Here is a 23,729-nt window from a genome sequence, read left to right as displayed (position 1 = left end):
TATATATATTTTTTTTTTTTTTTTTTTTATACTTTGTCGCTGTCTCCCGCGTTTGCGAGGTAGCGCAAGGAAACAGACGAAAGAAATGGCCCAACCCCCCCCCCCCCATACACATGTACATACACACGTCCACACACGCAAATATACATACCTACACAGCTTTCCATGGTTTACCCCAGACGCTTCACATGCCTTGATTCAATCCACTGACAGCACGTCAACCCCTGTATACCACATCGCTCCAATTCACTCTATTCCTTGCCCTCCTTTCACCCTCCTGCATGTTCAGGCCCCGATCACACAAAATCTTTTTCACTCCATCTTTCCACCTCCAATTTGGTCTCCCTCTTCTCCTCGTTCCCTCCACCTCCGACACATATATCCTCTTGGTCAATCTTTCCTCACTCATTCTCTCCATGTGCCCAAACCATTTCAAAACACCCTCTTCTGCTCTCTCAACCACGCTCTTTTTATTTCCACACATCTCTCTTACCCTTACGTTACTTACTCGATCAAACCACCTCACACCACACATTTTCCTCAAACATCTCATTTCCAGCACATCCATCCTCCTGCGCACATCTCTATCCATAGCCCACGCCTCGCAACCATACAACATTGTTGGTACCACTATTCCTTCAAACATACCCATTTTTGCTTTCCGAGATAATGTTCTCGACTTCCACACATTTTTCAAGGCTCCCAAAATTTTCGCCCCCTCCCCCACCCTATGATCCACTTCCGCTTCCATGGTTCCATCCGCTGACAGATCCACTCCCAGATATCTAAAACACTTCACTTCCTCCAGTTTTTCTCCATTCAAACTCACCTCCCAATTGACTTGACCCTCAACCCTACTGTACCTAATAACCTTGCTCTTATTCACATTTACTCTTAACTTTCTTCTTCCACACACTTTACCAAACTCAGTCACCAGCTTCTGCAGTTTCTCACATGAATCAGCCACCAGCGCTGTATCATCAGCGAACAACAACTGACTCACTTCCCAAGCTCTCTCATCCCCAACAGACTTCATACTTGCCCCTCTTTCCAGGACTCTTGCATTTACCTCCCTAACAACCCCATCCATAAACAAATTAAACAACCATGGAGACATCACACACCCCTGCCGCAAACCTACATTCACTGAGAACCAATCACTTTCCTCTCTTCCTACACGTACACATGCCTTACATCCTCGATAAAAACTTTTCACTGCTTCTAACAACTTGCCTCCCACACCATATATTCTTAATACCTTCCACAGAGCATCTCTATCAACTCTATCATATGCCTTCTCCAGATCCATAAATGCTACATACAAATCCATTTGCTTTTCTAAGTATTTCTCACATACATTCTTCAAAGCAAACACCTGATCCACACATCCTCTACCACTTCTGAAACCGCACTGCTCTTCCCCAATCTGATGCTCTGTACATGCCTTCACCCTCTCAATCAATACCCTCCCATATAATTTACCAGGAATACTCAACAAACTTATACCTCTGTAATTTGAGCACTCACTCTTATCCCCTTTGCCTTTGTACAATGGCACTATGCACGCATTCCGCCAATCCTCAGGCACCTCACCATGAGTCATACATACATTAAATAACCTTACCAACCAGTCAACAATACAGTCACCCCCTTTTTTAATAAATTCCACTGCAATACCATCCAAACCTGCTGCCTTGCCGGCTTTCATCTTCCGCAAAGCTTTTACTACCTCTTCTCTGTTTACCAAATCATTTTCCCTAACCCTCTCACTTTGCACACCACCTCGACCAAAACACCCTATATATATATTCTTTTTTCTTTTAAACTATTCGCCATTTCCCGCGTTAGCGAGGTAGCGTTAAGAACAGAGGACTGGGCCTTTTTTGGAACATTCTCACCTGGCCCCCTCTGTTCCTTCTTTTGGAAAATTAAAAAAAAACAAAACGAGAGGGGAGGATTTCCAGCCCCCCCGCTCCCTCCCCTTTTAGTCGCCTTCTACGACACGCAGGGAATACGTGGGAAGTATTCTTAATCCCCTATCCCCAGGGATAATATATATATATATATATATATATATATATATATATATATATATATATATATATATATATATTTGATCTACAGTAACCACATATAACCTTTGATTTAATCAACATATTTATCTGGTGTTGGCGGCAGAGGTACCTCGTGGCCAATTGGCACCAAAATCTGATATTTGAAATGAAATATGTGGAATGCTGAAATGTTAATCTGATTCTATTTACATGCACAGGATACGAGACCTTTGATGTCATATGCCTTTTATGCAAGGAAACAAAAAGGGAGGATTGTTTCATTTATTTTTTTTTTTTTTCGATATAGCAATTATGGTGGTAGATTACACTGGCCTCCCGCTCATGGTCGGATCGTAGATAATGAAGAGGATCGGATAATGTCATCTGTACTCGACAAATACGTGGGAATTGGGGAGTGGAATACCTTTTTATTTCGATGCTGTACTGCAGCAGAAGCAGAACATTCGGTGCCAACCCCCCTTTTCGCATTGCCCGAGACTTGTAGGTACTTGTAACTTTTTTTTGTAGAGGGAGAAAGGCCATGTGAACAGCGTCTGGGTGATGCGGTCGAAGGTCTGGCTGATGAGAGAGGTTGAGGTCTTGCTGTATCATGTATTTACTTTACGTTGTCCGACTCCCTAAGATGTAAGGTTTCGTGCCTAGAAACGACGAATATCAAGTAGGTCTTTATGTACTTGTTGCTAGATATTTGGTCGAATAGTGTGGTGGTGTACTTTTTGAAATAGCGACCCCAAGAGAGAGGCACACATATTCCATAATCTACGCAGCTAATTGACCAGATACTGTTCTATAATTCTCGCCATCTGGTATGTCACTGTGATCTGGGGTCTCCCCGCATGAGTTTGTCGCCGATTAGGGGATATAAAAGAGGTAAAAACAGTGTGGCATTATTTTCCCCCTTGACATCCTTATACCCACCCGCTGCTGTACGTGCGTGTAACAACCAGGTCTATTTTTGTATGTAAGAGCCTGGGATACTACCTCCCCCTCGCTGAGACGGTTCATTGATTTACTCGCAACGCTGACTGAGGCCAGTAACAGATATCCTGAACTGTGATCCAGCGAGATCGTTTCGTCGTCGTCCTTAGTTGAACGCTGGTGTTATCTTGGGTGTGTGACGATGGCATCTCGCGCTGCGCCGAAGAGGTTACCAGGGCCTCGATATCCCCAGCCAGACAAGACATTTGAATACAGTGGCAAGTCGGTCGTGGCGCTTCGCTCTCCTCTGCTCCTCCCTCGTCAGGTGGTTCGCGTGCTCCTCTTGACAGTCATCCCCTGTAGATTAAGACGCATCGTTAAGATATAATCTCAAACGCCTTTCAAGAGAAGGGGTAATGACACCATGGCTTTGTAACCAAGTCAGTTGGGTGTGCCACGAACCCAGAGTGGAGAGGGAGGGAGGGCAGCAGGCAAGGAAGGGGCTGGATAGCCTCGCAGTGGATGTGGTGTTAAACCTGTGATACGTGTGGACTGTGGTCGAGTGACTGTTTGCAGCCAGCCGTGTCAGGGTAATGGGATGGGGATGTGGGAAGGGGTAAGGCAAGTAAGGAGACGAGGATGGATGGGATGAAGGCTGGGGTAGACTGGATGGTAGAGGAGTGCCCGGAAGACCTTGGCCTTCTACTCTGCTAGGGCGTATCGCTGTCCATGGCTGGGAGACATGCCACACTTCGAATGCTGGAGAATGTGATCTCTCTCTCTCTCTCTCTCTCTCTCTCTCTCTCTCTCTCTCTCTCTCTCTCTCTCTCTCTCTCTCTCTTCTCTCAGAACTACTACTGAACACCACCCACTGCTACAAGCTGGCTACCAACGCTCGCCGGTTGACATCTGATATCGTTTTACGATCGTACCAACTGTTTGTACTTGTGTAAACAGAGCATCCTCGGCTACCCTCTCCCTATTCCCAAACTCAGAACATTCATTTCCTCAGTAACCAGTAACCGGACGTCGTGCCATCATCTGCCTAGTAAATGAGGCTATTACCGAGGTGTGTGTGTCTGCGCGTATAGAGATAGGAATAGAAACGAGGTACATATGTACATGGTTGAAGAGACGAGGGAACACGAGAGTGCAACTCCCTCCCGCCACAACGAACAGAATCACACACAACAGGAAGTTCGTCACCCTCCCATCTGTCAGAGGGGGGGGGGGGGGGGGGTAATAATTACGCTGTTGCAGTCTTGGACGCGACTGGATCCCTGAACACCATATCAACAATTTACCCGGACGGCTTTTATCCGGGCTTAACTTAAGTGAAAAGCTTCAGGTCCAACAAAACAATCTGAGAATTAAATTATCCTGACGACCCGCAGGCAATTCCTCCAGAGTTTTCCCGCCCTGCACAAAGCACCTCCGACCGCGCCAAATACAGCGAGGTCGAAAGCCTCAGGCAGGTACCTTAAATCTTGGCCTCTATTTACATTCTTCCTGTGAATCCAACAATTGTTCCAGTGTTGCAGGAGCGGCTTGCCACCAGCCCCGCTACCCACGGCGACAAAACGCTGGGATCATCCAGCACCTGCCTGGAGACGGGGGTTCCGTGTCCACAACCACAATGCATACAACAATGAACGCACTCCTGAGGAATGATAATGGAGGAAGATCCACACGCGGGTGCTTGGTTCAGTCCGTATGCACGAATGGGCGACATCCATTACCTCTTGGCCAAAACGGTGCATCGTATGACTACGACAGAGAGACTCTTGAGCGCGACGGTTCGAATCTTGGGTACTGATGATAGACTGTTCTCTAACCTGCCATTATGGATGAGGTCAGGCCATAGGCCAAGCCATGTTAAGCCTAAGGGTATATAACGTCATGGTCGAACTGTCAAGTAAAGCTCCGTCGGCTGGATGTGCTGTGATGAAGGCTTAGGGTTGTAATGGGGTGGACATGTGGAGCAAAATTGTGGTGGGGAAGAGGACGAATGAGCTGCTGGAGAAAGTGGAGTTAAGTAATGTCGCGGTGGGGGAATGGATGATCGTAAGAAAGGTAATGAAATAAATGAAAATAAAGGGATGGTGGGTAGAGGAATCAGAGCAGCGAAAGAAGACAAAAGGGTAAAACACCGGAACAAGGAAGGGTGGTTGAGGGACAACACGGGACGTGAGTAGATAGAAGATTGCGGGAGAGTGATAGCGACATGTGAAGGAGTAGAGATGGCATCTTTTAAACCTCTTGATAGAGTTGTGTTGGCTCACTGCTCCGAAAAAGTGTCGTGGTGATGTCCTAGTAACTTATTCCGTAAGATTATCTAAGAAAATTGTTAGCGAGTACCTGGGTTATGTTTAGTAACTTGTACCAGAGTATTGTTAGAGATGGGTGCGTGAAAGTCGCGAAAAAATACCAGGTGTTAGACTTTGTGATTTTGATGATCCTGGCATTGCTCTTTACTGGCAAATCTGGGATGATATCGTTAACGAAAACGATATGGACGTACTTCGAAAAAGCTTTGGTGATACTTTTAAAGTAGTGGAAGGATCATATCTGCCAATGCGTAGTAGACTCTTTTCCAAAACGAGGCTGAAATGGTGGAGCGATATCATTATGAAGCGACTTCTATCTTGAAAAAGCATAGGAGACCAACAGCCAACTTGGTAGATTATAGTATGCAAGTCTAGGGAGAGAAACTGGGGTTGTTCATCAAAATAAACATCAGTATGAAGCGTATATTCTTAAAGTAGCAGAAGAAATCCTAAACAGTTTTCATAGTCACTGTTGAAGAGTCGATTGGCCTTATAATTAGCAGTGATTTACTTCAAGCCATGGCAATGATTTTGGATTTTCTTTTTTTCATCTGAAGTGGAAGATAAAGCTCGTATCCCAAATGCAGCTCCTTTGCCAAGAGAGGAGAAAGGTTTTTCGCAAATTGACCTAAAAGATGAAGGTATACTGTCGGCAGTAAATGGAATGAGGGTAAATAAAACGGCAGACAGAGATGAGTTATGTCAAGGTACCGTGAAAGAGGCGAAAAATATAATTGAATCCTTGAATACTCTTTTCTCTTTAATTGACACCGGGGGATCGTTCTAAGGAAATGAATGTTTGCCAGTTTAACAGACATAAAAAAGAAAGTGTGAATCGCTGCTTAGAAATAATCGTCCTATTAGTCTAAAGTCTGTTTTTGTTAAACGTAGGAAAACCATCTTTCTCGATCACCAATTGATAAATGATTCTCAATGTAGGTTTTCGACGTAATCACTTATCCGATGAATTTTGTTTCATATTAACATCTTTAATGAAAGTAAAGCATATGATGTGTGTACTTAGATTGTAAAGTTCCTCATCAAATGTTACTGAAAAAAGGTGCCTTATGGCACAGATAGCAAGGTAGGTAAACTGTTGTTAGATTGTCTGACAGTTAGGATATTTTGACAAGAGTGAACACAAAGAAAAGTGATGAATGGTCAGACCTCAGAGTAGTTAGATGTAACAAGTGGTGTACCGCAGGTATCGTTTTGAGATTGGCTCCCTTTCCCTATATATGTTGATATGGAAAAGGAATTCAAACGGCAGCAGACTACTGGGTCCTTCCAAGGGTGTTTGTGACAGTGGGAAGATGTTAGGAACTTGCAGGTTGGTGTGGTAAGTCGCATAGCACTCGTTCACAATAACCTCCAAACTGTCAGTTTAGGCTAAGATGCAAATAATGTTAAGTTGTGAGCTTGAGACGACATATTTGTAAAGTCTTTTCTTATACGTATCTGTTGTACTGCTTTTAACCACTGTAATTGGCAAGTCATAGTAGCTGAAAGCATTACCAGAGGTGCTTAAGAATAGACATGATAAATGTTTCGCCTTATATCCACGACCAACATTATTTGCGCCTCTTTAGTTACATGAGAAGTTTACAGATTTCTCTCTCTCTCTCTCTCTCTCTCTCTCTCTCTCTCTCTCTCTCTCTCTCTCTCTCTCTCTCTCTCTCTTCTCTCTCTCTTTCTCTCTCTCTCTCTCAGACGTATGTATGTATATCTGCTGTTGCAACAATACTCTGCGAGATTCTGATCTCTGCCACTATCGTGCAATCTCGTTAATACCCAGTCGTCTACTGTTTGCATTGCTTTGTATGCCTTTGGACGTGGGTCATGTGAGGGGCGAGTACGTGGGTAACGTCAGGGACGAGTACGTGGGTAACGTAAGGGACGACTACGTGGGTAACGTCAGGGACGAGTACGTGGGTAACGTAAGGGACGACTACGTGGGTAACGTCAGGGACGAGTACGTGGGTAACGTAAGGGACGAGTACGTGAGTAACGATAGGGACAAGTACGTGGGAAACGTAAGGGACGAGTCCGTGGGTAACGTAAGGGACGAGTACTTGGGTAACGTAAGGGACGAGTACCTGTGTAACGTAGTATTTGTAACGCGTTATGTTGACATTGTAACGCATCAGCACAAGACTCTTAACAGAGGCGTGACGAATTTTGTGGGGAGATGGTATTTTCGTAAGATGACACGAACCGAGATATTTTGGGAGATTGTCATTTCTCGCGAGGCGTTGGCGAGATATGCCGAACCAATATTTGGCCGAGGCGCCGTAAGTGTGATATTTAGGGTGTATTTGGTCAGGGATCTTCGTAGTAGCTCGATGATTTGGATCTCTGACGAGGGAAGCGTACCTTTGATGTCGCCTCGGGTGCGGGAACAAATGAGAATAAACGACGTCGAGTTGGAATCAGAGGCGGGGGTTTCCTCTGCCGTGTGTGTGTGGGAGGTTACCCCAGCAGCGTCCAGATTCTCTCGTTTGGTTCATGGTTTACATGTAGTGTCTTGGAGCTCGTGATGGTTTACGTGGTTTACCAGTAGCGTGTGTGTGGAGTTCTTGGTGGGTACGTGGATTGCATGGTTTACCTGTAATGCCTTGATGTTCCTGATGGGTACCTGGTTTACATGGTTTACCAGCAGCGTCTAGAAGCTCTTGATGGGTACATGGTTTGCATGGTTTACCAATGACGCCTTGAGTTCTTGACGTCTACCTGGTTAACATGGTTTACCAATGACGCCTTGAGTTCTTGCTAGGGTACCTGGTTTCCCTGGTTTACCAATAGCGCCTTGGAGCTCCTGCTAGATACCTGGTTTACATGGTCTACCACCAGTGTCTTAAGGCTTTAGCTGGCTTCCTAGTTTTCTAGCCGCATCTAGAATCTCTTGCTGGGCACTTGCTCTTCTAGCAGCGTCTGGCGCTCCTTCTTGGTACAAGCAACACGTCACATCAGGAAAAACAAAGTTCAGCGTAAACTTGATGACGTAAATGGGAATTCTATTTGGAGCGGATTGCCCCTTCTCACACAATGGAGAAAAGACATTTTATGTGAAGCTAAGTGTGTGTGTGTGAGTGTGTGTGTGTGTGTGTGTGTGTATTTGTCCTGTACGTGGAGGAGGTTTTACACCCGTGAGGTCCTATCTGCACTTTCGTTACTATTATAGAATTTCTTAAAAATTTATGTGGTGTCTGCATAGTTCAACTTGTTTGTTGTCAGTTTATTTCATTTATCTATCCTTCTTATGCAGTAAAAGTATTTTCTTAAGTTGAATAAGTTTATGTATTCCTCCTCCTCCCCCGCCAGAAAAGAGTCTCCTACATCCTTTATAGGAGTAGTAAGACTCTCGGATCCCTTACCAGAACAATAAGAGTATCGCTAATCCTTTACCTTAACCATAGGAGTCTTGCGGATCCCTTACCATGATACTAGGAGTCGCTAGTTCCCGTACCAGAAGAGGGTGTTATAATCCATCAACCTGCCACTACCACCACAACACCAGCCTTTAATCCCCTTAAGCACGACTGTAGGACCTCAGAGCAAGCCAAACTTCTGTAGTTTTTCACTTTTCAGTGTTAATACGAAGACGCCGAGAGTCGGGTTCAAAGGCCAGGCCATGGTAACTAAGGTTCTTGTTGAAGGATCATGCCTTCGTACTGGAAGGTTTCGCACCGTCGTGCTCAAGCGTCGCACCGTCGTGGTCGAGTGTCGCGCCGTCGTGCTCGAGTGTCGCGCCGTTGTGCTCGAGGGTCGCGCCGTCGTGCTCGAGGGTCGCACTGTCGTGCTCGAGGATCGCACCGTCGTGCTCGAGGGTCGCGCCGTCGTGCTCGAGGGTCGCGCCGTCGTGCTCGAGAGTCGCGCCGTTGTGCTCGAGGGTCGCGCCGTCGTGCTCGAGGATCGCACCGTCGTGCTCGAGGGTCGTATCATCGTGCTCGAGGGTCGCACCGTCGTGCTCGAGGGTCGTATCATCGTGCTCGAGGGTCGCGCCGCTGTTCTCAGGAGTCGTAACGCATCGCTTCAATGTTCGACCTTGGTGCTCAAACGTCAGTCTTGGTCAAGGGTCGTACTGACGTGCTCAGAGGCGGCACCGTCGTGTTCAAGCGTCGCGTCGCACCGTGTTGCTGAAACGTCATACCCTTGGGGCTCAAGGGGGGGGGTTCAAGGCGGGTGTAGAGACGCGTTAACAAATACATTGCTTTTTTTCCTATAATTATTTTTTTTTCTAACATTGAGAGCGTTAAGGAACGAAGTGTGACGGCTACAACAACATGAATGGGATTGCGTTCTAAATGACATCAAGAAATCGTGGCAAGAAAGTGCTATTACTTGGACAATGATCGTGCCACCGAGGTATGAGCAAATTGGTTGTACGTATATGATACACCGAAATTACAGAAAGTCTTTACGTGTAAATTACCAAGTAATCTATGACCTAAACACAAAATATAAGATGGCAAAGGTCGTTATATTTCAATAAGAAACTCCCGACCTCCCACAAGAACAAATAAAGAAAATTGGACAAAAAATCTAAAGAAAACGGGTTGCATAAACATTAAAAAGGGACACTGAGGAAAGCATTCAAAAAATAAAACACCGAGCGTCCAAAACTCAGCGGGTAAAAAGAGTGGGAGACTTTAGTAAACAGAACCTGCTCCAGCCCTGACATTTAACTTGCGTAATTTAAGAGCGAGTTGGGTTAACACGCTGGAGGAGCTTCGTTAAGTGGGATGTGCTTCCTGGAGCTCATCGCTTGTCTTGCGTCTTGCAAGAATTTCCACTCCCGGGTCGACACTTAACTCTCCCTCCTCGTTAGACGAGTTGTGTCGTTTCCCACCCACGCAGTGATAAGTATTCGAGACATAGTGTTCGGTACGTGATCTTGGTGATGTTTGTAGATAGTGCTGTTGTAATCAACGAATTATCTCGGATAAAGTGTCATTATTATTGGCGTCGTCCGCCGGTCTTGAATTCGAAGCTTCGAATTATTTCGGGTGCTTCAGGGACTGGACTCCATACCCTTCCCTCACTCCATCTCTTGCAGTGCCCTCTCTTGTCCTAGTTCTCCCACACCCACCCCTTTTTACCGCCCTCCCTCTCTCGACTGAGCGACCCTTCCTTCCCCATAGAACCCCCATGACGGCCGACACTCCCCTTAAGCTTAACCTTTGTACTCCAGCACGAACCTCCCGACCCATTCGTGGCCTGGTGAAAAGAAAGGAGGTGGCAAAGTCTTTCATAAGATGAAGCTTGGCAAAGCACATGGTTTGGATTGGATTGCAGCTCAATACCGTAAAAAAAAAAAAGACGGTAGTAACAATGTAGTTAAATGGTTAATCGGGAATTTGGTATAGATTTGGCTTAAGGTGAAGTACCTGAGGGCTGTTTGGATACCTTTATATTACCCTTATATAGAGGCATGGCGTTAGGGACTCTGAAGGCGTAGATTAGAGAATGCAATGTAAATTGGACGGGAGAGGTGTGACATAGAATATGGTTGTATGCAGAGAGCGTCAGACTGGGAAGGAATAATGAGATTTCTAGAATGGTAGACGTGTGGAATAGGCGTTTGCTTTGAAGTTTTTGTGAAGAAATCCTTGAGGGCAAAGAGAGAGAGAGGATGGTTTGCGACGTTTAGTTGATCTGGAAAATTAGTGTTGCTGAAGATGTTTTGAGGAAGATATTGGTAATCTAGTGGTGCAGTGGGAGGAACATACAGGGATCTAGTTTCGGTGTATTATATCTGATCGCTAGAGTAGATGTGAACAAACGAAGCCCTTCTTTGCTCTGTTCCTTGTCGCTACCTTTCTTAGGCTAGGAACCGTGAACAAGTGCAAAACAAAAATAAGGACGCTTATTATTGCTGTTATTTATCTTTTCACTTTAATCAGTTTTATTGTAAAAATCATAATTGCTGTCGTGGCTTAATTGTTGCTATTATCGTTACAGTCACGAGAAGTCTAAACAGAATTACTGCTTCTTGATATTCGCGTTTAATGGAACCGTAAATCTAAAGATGCCTTCACTGATTCCCATTACCCATTACTTCTCAAATCTCGTTGATGCGTCAGTCAATGTTAGATGTCTTCATATAACCCTATGTCCCGCTCACAGTGTACACTTCGTTTAAATAATCAGTGTGAAACTTTTGTTGTGTCTCTCCAAACGTGGCATTTTGAGTACTTCCATTTACGTAATCGGCTTAAGTCTGAAAACTTTCACATTTGTATCTTTCACATTTACTAGGCAACAGAGCAAGCGTTGGAGGTAAAGCGAAAACCATCCGAGAGTTACTCCCTTACCCCACCCTCTCCCCACTGCAGTCCAGTCGAGCTTCCATGCATACATGCACTTAAGAGCAGGTCATTTAGTCTCTTAAAAGCGATGGCGAAAGTTGGGTGCTCATGAGGCCATTGATTCGCCCTAATGTGTTCCACAGCGAGAGACTCTGCTCCATCAGGCTGAGTTAGTGGAGGCATCGCAAGTCGCCCGCTCGCTAGCCACAGGTGCAAGTACCTGACGGAGGAACACACAAACACCGACCAACTCTTAAGACACAGTTGATTACGTACTAGTTTGTATTCCTGGCTTGTCGTACTCGTTTCGCCCTAAGCTGTTTTCCCTGGTATCACCAGATGTCAGAAACAGGCTTGAAAGGATCAGATGGCCTGTTACTCTTTGGAGGAATCCTTTGGACCTTCTTTGTTACGCTAGTTACCTACTCAAGTTGTACGCAAGTACTTATCTTCAAGATACGCACACACACACACACACACACACACACACACACACACACACACACACACACACACGGGAATTGAATTAGAATAAGGGCGTAAGAAATACTTGAATAATAAATCAAAGATTATGAAGGGTATCATGAAGGGGGCCAGGCGAGGATATTCCCTGAAAGGCCCAGTCCTCTGTTCTTAACGCTACCTTGCTAACGCGGGAAGTGGGGAATAGTATGAAAGAACGATATATATATATATATATATATATATATATATATATATATATATATATATATATATATATATATATATCCCTGGGGATAGGGGAGAAAGAATACTTCCCACGTATTCCCTGCGTGTCGTAGAAGGCGACTAAAAGGGGAGGGAGCGGGGGGCTGGAAATCCTCCCCTCTCACTTTTTTTTTTAATTTTCCAAAAGAGGGAACAGAGAAGGGGCCCAGGTGAGGATATTCCCTCAAGGGCCCAGTCCTCTGTTCTCAACGCTACCTCGGTAATGCGGGAAACGGCGAATAATATGAAAGAAAAGATATATATATATATATATATATATATATATATATATATATATATATATATATATATATATATATATATATATTTATATAGTTTGCCCCTCGGTATTCAACAGGTGTCGGCAATTTTTCACTTCGACGACCATCATTCCTCAAGGCTCCTAAAGACATTGTCATACAGTCTGTGTGCTCCGTCTCCACACACGTTTGCTGCCGCTGCGCTCGTCGCTCTTCCTTCTCCCTCCCGACGGCTGTCAAAGCCCGTCCCTTCCTGGCAATCCCCCCCCACTAAACACACCCATCCACCCACCTCGCCCACCTTGTTCTCCGTCTGGCGTTGGTCACATCGAACGAAGACTCGATAACCATCGAAGTCCGTGATGGACGTCACCCTCGCCATCGTATCGCGAGACCAGAGGAGGAGGTGGAGGAGGAGGTGGAACTGGTCGAGTGGTTTCAGGAGGCAGGTGGTGGTGGTGGTGTAGTAGCCGACCGCTGTGTCTCTTGAGCTACCAACAACTGTCCACCCACAGAGGTTATCACCAACAGGGAGATTGAACTTTTCAATATTCTTTTTTTTTTTCTCTTCCTTTTTACTTCTCAGTAACGTAAGGCAGGTTGCCCTTTTTACTTCTCAGTAACGTAAGGCAGGTGCCAAGGCAACGTAAGGCGGCTGCCACTCTCACTGCCGGACTGAGAAACTCGCACACAAACAACGTTTTTTTTTTCTCTCTTTCTCCCGCCCACTCAACCAACCAACCAACCAAAATGCCTTTCCTTCCGGTTGTATAGAAGAAACAGGCATGACGCTGTTCACTCTTCCCCCTTGAGAACTCTTGAGAAGCATACACCAGGAAGGGAAAAGATTTTGATGACTTTTTTTTTGTCTAGCGGAGAGAGAGAGAGAGAGAGAGAGAGAGAGAGAGAGAGAGAGAGAGAGAGAGAGAGAGAGAGAGAGAGAGAGAGGAATTAGTCCGTATACAAAGGAATGCTAACGGCAACAGACCACTGGGTTTTTTTTTTCGAGGCTCTTTTGTCACAGTGGAAGAGATCAGACACTCTAAGACTTTAGTGTGGAAGGATCAGGAAAGTAAATAAACGACTTGCGGAGCCGTATGACTGTGCCTGACTGTGGAGACAGAAAGACAAAGAAAAGATTATCAGTAATAGACTCCATAACACACATGACCCCGAACAACTGAATTTTGCAAAGAGTGAATTTTGAGTTCGAGGAACTGGAGACATTAGCCAGGGATCATCAGGATCCATCGTCTCTCTCTCTCGTCAGACTCTCTCGCCTTAAATGAGACTTCTCAAGAGAAGCATCATATTACGTCTAACCCATCTCGACGCCTCCAACACTACCTCCCTTTAATCCCTCCCACACCACACCTTAACCCCCACATGTCCTCCAACACCTGTGCCACTCCGTCCTCATCCTCCCTCCTCTGTGTGTGTGTGTGTGTGTGTGTAGAAGGCCAGGTCATCAGCACCTTTGATCCACCCGGGAATAGGGAGCTTACCTGCAGTGTTCCTTCCCAGGATGGGAAGACTCGTCTTGGGTCTGGCTTCCTTATACGAACCTCCCTCCCCCGACACACGACCTGCACGGTCGAAGCTCCTGTCGAACCAGCTCCCGCTGCAGGATATACCCGGGAATATAAACGTCTGGTGGCTGGATGGTCCGCATATATACAAGAGGGAGAAAGCTAAGGAAAGACAGCATCGGCGGACTCGTATACATACCCACCTAATACAGATAAAGTAACAGTGGTTGTTAATTGTAATTACGCTGAACCGTTTATACATTTTTGTTGTTGCTAACTAATACAGATAAAGTAACTGGTTGTTCATTGTAATTACACTGAACTGGTTATACATTTTTGTTCTTGCTGATTAACCATTGAAATGATAAGAAACCTCTAATGTACATCTAGCTGGGTTTAGTGTAGGGGCAGCCCCCACTGTATGACCGTATCAGGCGTTGTGTTACATGCGAGTACATGGGAAAGCTAGATAACTTAAGACCTGGTGGTCTATAAAGAGATGATCATCATCTCCTAGGGGGTGGGACAATGATTAGTACGTGGAAGTACATGGGGAAAGGCAGGTAACTGAAGACCCGACGGTCTCTGCCGAGATCACCTTCTGGAGGAGAGTAATGGTGTCCGACACTCTTAGATTTGTATAGATGGTGACTGGATGGTACAAGTCGGTGTATTGCCGAGGCCACTGGAGTCGGCTTGGTGATGAGAGAGGTGCCATTCAGGTCCAGTGGACGGATCACACGGAGGAAGCACGTGGAGACACCGTCATGTTTCTCTTTCTCTCTCGCGCAAGAAAAAAAAAAAGAAAGGCGGACGTGTCTTGTGTCCCAACCCTACTTCACACGTCCGTCGCCAGCGACTGAGAGTACATCTGTAACATCATCTTTTCGTCGGCGACAAGAATATATCTCTTTCCTCATATCCAACATCGAGTGTCTTTGCGTCAGCGAGAATAAATGATGTATTTGCATACATCTCCAGTACATTTGGTCACCATCATCATACGACGACACGCGTCAACAAGATCGAAAATGTTGTCTGGTCATCGACAACATACAGTGACGTTGATCCTCTCCAACGTCGAGGAAAATTTCTTTACCACGTCAACAAGAACATAGATCCTCTCCAACATCAAGAATTTCTTTACCACGTCAACAGGAACATAGATCCTCTCCAACATCGAGGAGAATTTCTTTACCACGTCAACAAGAACATAGATCCTCTCCAACATCGAGGAGAATTTCTTCACCACGTCAACAAGAACATCATATTTCTTGCATGAGCTTCAACAACAAATGAAAACGGTTCATGATATGTCACGTTCTGTTACAAGTACTCAGGATAATCCACGTAGCAGAAACCCTCTATGGTCCATCTGTAAGAGAATGTATAACTTCACAGTATCAGCAGTAAGGTTTAAGGTCTCGCAACAAACGAATACGTTCGTTCATTATTAGAAAATGTTCCGTACAAGAAGTAGCAGCAGCAGCAGCAGCAGTATTTCCCCTTTTTTTTTTTTTTACCAGGTTTGGTTCCCTTGTCAGGGAAGGAGCAAATATAATTTCTTCACTAGAGACAATAGCAAGGGCGTTCCCTCACTAGGATCAAGAGCAAGTACGTTCCTTCACCAGGAACGAGAGAGAGAGAGAGAGAGAGAGAGAGAGAGAGAGAGAGAGAGAGAGAGAGAGAGAGAGAGAGAGAGAGAGAGAACAGGTGCGCCCCCCCCCCCTCACCAGGAGCAAAGGACATGTGTGTTATCTCGTCAACAATTATGTCCATTCATCATTATGGGGGGAGAAGCCAAGAACGACCATTATGGATCATAACCAACAAGACGAATGTGCCTTCTCCACTTGGAGGATGATTACGTTGCTGTCATCATCATCATCAACACAGTGTTCTGTTAGCTGGAAACTATGTTACAGTAGCAGCAACAGGATATGTATGCTCCTTCACCATCAAGTGTGTATTCTTTCCAACAACAGGAGGACATGCATGTCTATATGCTCCCTTACCATAAGAATACATTGTTAGCAGCAACAGGACAATGTATACTGCTACACAATCTAGTGTGTATTCTCTCCAACAGCAGGGGGGACATGCATGTGTATATACTCTCCTTCACCATAATGTGTGTATCATTCTCCAACAACAGGACATGTATGTTATCTTCAACAACACGGGACTTGGGGATTCCGACAGATGTTACTGTACAGTAAACCACTATGGTCCTTTCGCCACCATCAGATATAATACGTCTCCCTCGAGTGTATTCTCTTCACCAACACCATAACTTGTTATTCTGAGAATATAGACTCGTTTCTCCCCACCACAGACAGTAAAACCCACGCCCTCGACACCAATTAGTACGTCCTTCCAACAACACCTAAATCCCTCCTCGTTTTTTTTTCTTTTTTTCTAATCCCGAGACGAAAGGAATGACGTCACGCAAAGACACTATTTTCCAAGCATCAATAAACGTAATGTTTTCATGTACGAGTGATCGTAAAAGCCAGAAGAATAAGGGAACATCTTTTTTTTCATCCATTAAAAGTAAAACTTGTTTACACCATGACACCATGTGTGGCCTCGGTATTGTGTTCTCTCAGATGTGTCCTTTGGTTTGTAACTTTGATGTTTTCAGAATTATCCTTAAAATGATCGAATGAAAAAAAATGGTACTCGCATAATTCAAGAATTCACTCTAGATTTCGTTTTTGAGGAAACAAATAATTGGCAAAAAGTGAGAGTCTGGAAGGGACAGTGAGAAAGACTTTAGCAACAGAAAAACAAAGCTGATTTAGTAATATATATATATATATATATATATATATATATATATATATATATATATATATATATATATATATGTAATATATATATATATATATATATATATATATATATATATATGTAATATATATATATATATATATATATATGTAATATATATATATATATATATATATATATATATATATATATATATATATATATATATATATATATAAATGTATTTTTTTTTTCATCCCAATTATTCTTTCTGCAGTTTTGTGTGGTATGGACTGAGCCTGCACTCTTTTACAGCCGGAGAAAAATGATTTGTTCCCAACTATATCTGGTTTAAAGTCTGAAGCAAAAACAAAACTAAACTTTTTTCTCTCTCTCTCTTTTTAATGCCATTCATTGTGTATACCAGGCCGGAATTAAGAGGCGTATACTCCAGTGGCGGTTTGTTATATATTTTTGAATCTGTTGCGGTGGAATTTTGCATTGTATGTTAGATGAATGCCATATAGATTTCAGTTATGAAATCTTATGGCTGCTTTTGTGTCTCGGTTGTAAGAATATGAATGATAGTTAGGTAGCAAAGATGTATTGAATATATATATATATATATATATATATATATATATATATATATATATATATATATATATATATATATATATATATTTTTTTTTTTTACCCTGAGGGATTGCCTTTCTAAAGGTGGGTTTTCAATTATGGTGTAATCACAAGCAGATGGAGTCCAATAGCATATATATATATATATATATATATATATATATATATATATATATATATATATATATATGAAATATATATTCATTCATTCTTAGATGCTCTCCTTTCCTGCCTCACCGAGGTAGCGCCAGGAGTAGAAGGCAGGTTCTTGCATTAAAGTTCTTCTGTTCCTCCTTTTAAGTACAGGAGGGGGATAATCTTCAGCCCTTTCTCGCTCCCTCTCACTTTCATTCGTATACTACGACACTGGAGAGATTCGTGGATAGTTTTTTCTTTCATCCATAAACGAGAAGATCACACACACGCACACACACACACAAAGAGGAAGATTTGTGTATTGGATATTCTGTTAAGATATTTCCAGGACTTCTCGAGACGTCGTTTAGTTTAATTGTTTTAAAATTCCCATAGGACCAGTTTGTGTGAGAGATTCGTGCCCGAAGACCTTTTCGAAAGGCTCCTGTGAAGGTCGTCGAGGCTGCCACTCTCCTTCCAGTAACAGGGAAATGTAGACTTCTTTGGAGTGAGTGTTTTTTTTGTGTGTTTTTTTTGACGAAACTGTACCTCCTAATGATACAGCCTCACCTCGAGCAGGCGGAGTTGTTTAACACCTATGTCGTTCAACTGTGTGTGTGTGTGTGTGTGTGTGTGTGTGTGTGTGTAGCTATGACCATAGAGCTTTACTCTTGTAGGAGCTTTTGTGAGAGAATCTGTGATCTAGTGAGTCTGACGCATCGCACAGGTATAACCTTAAGGTATACGCAGCAGCGGTGATGGAAAGACGCGCCTTTGACACATTACCGGAACTTCCAAGACGCCTGGGACACGTTCCTGGAAATTAGACTCTGATGTTACGTCGAGAAACAAATGCCTTCAACCTAATGATCCCCAGAAACTAGATCCTGATGAGAAAAACGTGACTATAACACGCCACTTGAGAAGCTATTCCATGGTCAACCTAATTGTTCATTTCCACTCAGAGGCTGGTCTGGAAGATGGATACTTAGGATGGTGTATAGACGTATATAGTCTAAAAAAAAATGGGGAAAACCCAAAGCTCGTGTATATTAATGGCGTCTCACGGTGAGATTATAAATAAAAGCCATCATGCGACGTTGCTCCATCGTAGAACGTAGTCCCATTATACGTAGATCCTCCACAGGAACGAAAGTCCAAGGGACAAAGAACATGCGGAGAGACATAGAAGCCATCAGATTCGAAACGCTTGATGGGCAGGAACAGTCAGTCAGTCAGTCCCCCTCTCCTTCCCCGACTTGGCTTCTTTTTAATCATTCGAGGAACACGACTTTGGGAACCTTGAACACGGCTCTACGAACCTCCTTTGGATCGTATCTTTCGTGCTCTGTTCCAGGAGGACACGTCCATTATGGGTATAGATACGAACAACTGGTTGTTGATGGCCTTGCATGGAGTTATTACAGCACAAAATTGGCCAATTTACCGAGTGAAATGTCGAGAATAGAAACATTTGCCTTGACGACTCTGTGGTTTATGAAATCTTAATTGGCCCCGGCATATCTTTCTGATCTAAATACATTACGCATTTAACCAGCTTAATTCCGTGGTGGGGAAAATGTGTTCTGTTGCTCCTTCCTCCTCTCCCCTCGATGTATGAGGAAAATAAATACATCATTTACATTTTCCTGAATGAATCGGAGATGTTTGAAGAAGCTCCAGGTTTCGTTTACTGTCCCGAATATCCTGATATGTTGATCTGCAGCTTGTGTAATTTTTTTACGTATGAAAGAGGACTTGAGACTAAATATAATACTTGATGTTCAGAAATTAGAAAACGATTCTGCCCAATTAGTTTCTTTTGGCTGTATGCCATCCATAATGATATATATATATATATACATATATATATATATATATATATATATATATATATATATATATATATATATATATATATATATATATGTATATTCCTATGAGTCCACGGGGAAAAGGAAACACTTTTAGTTCCCAAGTGCACTTTCGTGTAATAATCACATCATCAGGGGAGACACAAGAGAGAAACAATATAACAGTCAGTAGATGCACAACGATGAGACGTATGGAACGATGGAGACTTCTGTTTATCTGGATTTTGAAATCGTGTCACAACGTCCAAAAACTTTACAGTTGTTCAGCGAGAATCATTAAATGAAACGTAGACTCAAATGTAGTAGACTCGTTAATAGTCCACGTAAATAAGACACACACACACACACACACAGAAACCCTCCATGTTACAGGGAGCGACTTTCGTAAATATACTGAACGAAATACAAATCTCTCGAAGACTAATATTTGCTTTAATCCGTTAAAGGCAGGAACAGCCGGGATGATCAAGAGCAACACGGTTCCCCGTCACTGAAAAATGCATCGCGCAATTTGTGGGTTTGATAACCGTGATATGTACACACACACACACACACACCACATTACCCAACATAGTGTCACTACATGAGCTTCCCCTTGATAAAAAGAAAACGGGGTGGGGGGATTATATGCTAAAAAGAAAACGGGGTAGGGTGGGGGGGGTTATATGCTTAACATAGAGCGTATCAGTAATGAGCGTCACAGGTTTGTTATTTCAGGCCCCATAGCATTCCGTCCGATCCTCTGTGACCCGGGTACTGTTTCGAACCATCTCTCGTTTTCGATGCGGTCGAAACATGTATACCGGTGGCCGGCAGACTTCGTCCCAGATGGCGTCAGCTTTGTAACGGATGACGTCAGAGTGGAGCCACTCACTCCGGACGTGGGTCCCGTCGGCGTCTAAAAGCGACGGAGGAGGACTTCTGTCAAACGAGGCTATTACTGAGGGAGGAGAGTTGTGGTAAAAGTGCTGGTGTGTGTCTGTGTGTGTGTGTCTGTGTGATTAGAAAAGTTGGGATGACGTGCTCGTAATCATTGTAAATGTCTCACGCTGTCGGTTGGACTCGCTTGTAATGATGATGGTAAATATTTCTTTTTAATGGCTAATTATTGTATTTTTTTTTTATCCCCCATTCAGGCAGGCTTCGCCTAGCCTCGTAGATGATGATAAGCCATTTCATTTTTTTTTTTTTGTATGGTTAAGGACTATGTTTTTTACATAGAGGCTTCGCCTGACCTCCAACTCGCACACCCATACTATTTCCCCCTCCTCCCACGCTCGCCCATATATTTTCTCTCCCATCCTCCCACGCAGGAGTCCATCCCGCCACACATCCTGCCAACCACACACGCCCCTCCTGCCTCGGCTCCCGTGTCCTTCCGCCCACTCGCCAGACTTCCTCGGTAACCACTCATCATCCTGTTGGGCTGGATGGCCTTTGCGTCTCCTCCCTCCAACAAGCGCTTACGAATTCCACCCCCCTCCAATCCCACACCCTCCCCTCCTCCCCTCACCTTTTACGATTTATAGGGGAGTTTTGAAGGTTGATGAACGTAGCTAAGAAATGCCTACCCACCTTCAAGTTTATGTAGGAGGCCATGCGTCATCCATGGAGCTTTGGCATTTTAGAAGGAAAAAAAACAATTTTTTTTTCCTTCGTCTGGCCGTTGGTGGTCCAGTGCGGTGGACAGTGTGATGGATTCAAATCGCCCATTTGGGAATACAGTCTGTCCTGAGAGAGAGTGAGAGAGAGTGAGTTCCCTTGACTTCCACCATTCCACTCTTTTCCCTGCCCAAAGGAATCCTTAATCAAGGTCAGTCCCTGGTGTCCTACAAGCAGGGATTCAGGTTTGCCACCAAGGACTCGTGTTGCATTTAGGGAATACTGAGTTCCTTCAGGTGAAAATGGTGATGTGTGTGTGTGTTGAGTCTTCAAATAAAGAGATCTAGACCACTTTTAGGACACCCCTGTCCTTCATATGAGGACTATAAAGTGTTTGCAGCATCTTCACGATCTTAAAAAAGATGACCCACACCACTTGTGGCCTAACGCAACTTTTTCGTCTGTAGGAACTTTGATAGTCAGTCGCATATTCCCCCCAAGGATCTCTTCTTGGAGTGGAGAAATGGCGCTCTTCTAGATGATCCAGTGCTATATTTTTTCAGGTGGGGACCCTACACTGCTTGCAGTAGATAGTTGCCCAATCCAGTGCTGTATTTTTTTCAGGTGGGGACCCAACACTGCTTGCAGTAGATAGTTGACAAAGGTTCCATAAAACATCCAATACTTCCGACCCGTTTTGTGTTCGTCTGGGTAATTTTACTCTGCACAGGATGATACATAAAGGCCAGATAGCAGAGGACATGATGCTCTTTGACAACGTTCATTGCCGAGGGACTGTCATAGTACACGAGAGTACAGGGTAAAAGCTAGGTAACAGGGAAGTTGATGGTCTCTGACGAGGTTATACGTTCAAAGGATTTTAACAGCATCCAGGCTTTCTAATCTATGAAGGAGGTGGAGGTACAAGTTAGTGAAGTTGCTCCTTCAACCAAGGCATTGATATATATATGTATATATATATATATATATATATATATATATATATATATATATATATATATATATATATATATATAATTTTTACATAATTTTCATAGTTTCTTTTGATAATTTTGATAAAGTCTGTGGTACTGAAGAGGAAAATGATAAGGGAAGGACAGCTTAAATAAGTTGTGGAGGGGGGAGGTTGTGTTCTTCTGCAGTGTTCGTTGCCTCTAGAAGGCGATAAGGGGAGACAGAGTAAGGAGGATAATTAAGCCCTGGATTACTTACCCTCCCCAACCTCCCTTCCCTCCCTCGCCCCGTCCGGGACGAAAACAGGCTGGTGACGGGATAATTTGCCCTCACTGATAGGGGCCTTAAATTGTCGGTGCGTGCGATGGCGAAGTAACTTAATGGAAAGTCATCGCCGTGAGATTAGCTTCGCCTTGCTCTCTGGCCTTAATTGTGAACAGATCCTGATAGTGGTTAGGTTCGACCACCCTCGTCATTATGACTCCATAATGAAGACGTAATTCTCATAATTTTTCTTTTATTTTTTCATTGAATCTTTTTAGTTGAGAATTTCGAGTGAATTTGTGCTCTGAAATGACCGCTGCTGTATGACACTCCACCAGTAATCCTAGGGTGTGGGTAAGTGTCTTAGAACTTCATTGTTCTGAATGGTTCGCCACATTCATTTTTGCTTTATATAGAACTGTTATCATGTGCCTAAAATTAAGTATATTATCCCTGGGGATAGGGGAGAAAGAATACTTCCCGCGTGTTCCCTGCGTGTCGGAAGAGGCGACTAAAAGGTGAGGGAGCTGGGGGGCTGAAAATCCTCCCCTCCAGTTTTTAATCATCCAAAAGGAACAGAGAAGGGGTCCAAGTGAGGATATTCCCATCTAAGGCTCGGTCCTCTGTTCTCAACGCTACCTCGCCAACGCGGAAAATGGCGAATGTGCATTATGTATATAATTTATATATATATATATATATATTTATATATATATATATATATATATATATATATATATATATATATATATATATATATTAGCGACAATCTTTTTCGCACGGCTAACTATGATATAACAGATCTTCCATAAATCCCTTGAACACTATGGTATGACCATTTAGCACCTTGGTATAAACCTTGAACACGACCCATAGAGGTTTTGGCCAGTTCTTCATACTTAAAGGTTTGTTCCTTCGTGCCCAGGGAGTTATCCTTGCCAGTGTGTTATGTGACATTATGATGACAAGATTTATCTCGGATCTGTTTGAAGGCCAGAACTAAACATTTTACATCTGAATGATAGTTTATATTTTCTCAGAAAACAAATATTTGTCGATTTGATAAACTTACCCGTCTCGTGAAGATAACTTTTGATGTAAACACGAACCGAAAATATCTCAAGTGTCAAAACAAAGGGGAAGTTTACTTTGTTTTATCCCTTTACTCCGTGGCGTAGAACGTAACCTATGCTTCCCATATAGTTTCTTTGCGGACACCAGCTACACGTGGATTGACCGTTATCTTTCCCTTTCCCCGAACATCACTGCTGTGGATTTCGTCTTTCATCCCGTCCCTATAACCAGTCTGCCTTTAAGTCGCGTTC

General features: G+C 43.6%; 1 protein-coding gene across 12 annotated transcripts in view; it reads left to right on the top strand.

The window, feature by feature from the left end:
- The window catches only part of LOC139753326 (uncharacterized), a 769,854-nt gene that overhangs the window by 138,195 nt on the left and 607,930 nt on the right, over nucleotides 1–23,729 (top strand). The window contains exon 1 of one of the 12 annotated variants that reach the window (XM_071669657.1): nucleotides 18,183–18,197. The exons of the other annotated variants lie outside the window; for them this stretch is intronic. The gene's annotated coding sequence lies outside the window, so the exon portion shown is untranslated. Of the gene's footprint in view, nucleotides 1–18,182; nucleotides 18,198–23,729 lie in introns of those variants that run through there. 12 annotated transcript variants of the gene reach the window in all.

Source organism: Panulirus ornatus, chromosome 14 (assembly GCF_036320965.1).
Source record: "Panulirus ornatus isolate Po-2019 chromosome 14, ASM3632096v1, whole genome shotgun sequence".
In the NCBI taxonomy this organism is placed as follows: Eukaryota; Metazoa; Arthropoda; class Malacostraca; order Decapoda; family Palinuridae; genus Panulirus; species Panulirus ornatus.
This window is presented reverse-complemented; position numbering and strand designations above follow the sequence as displayed.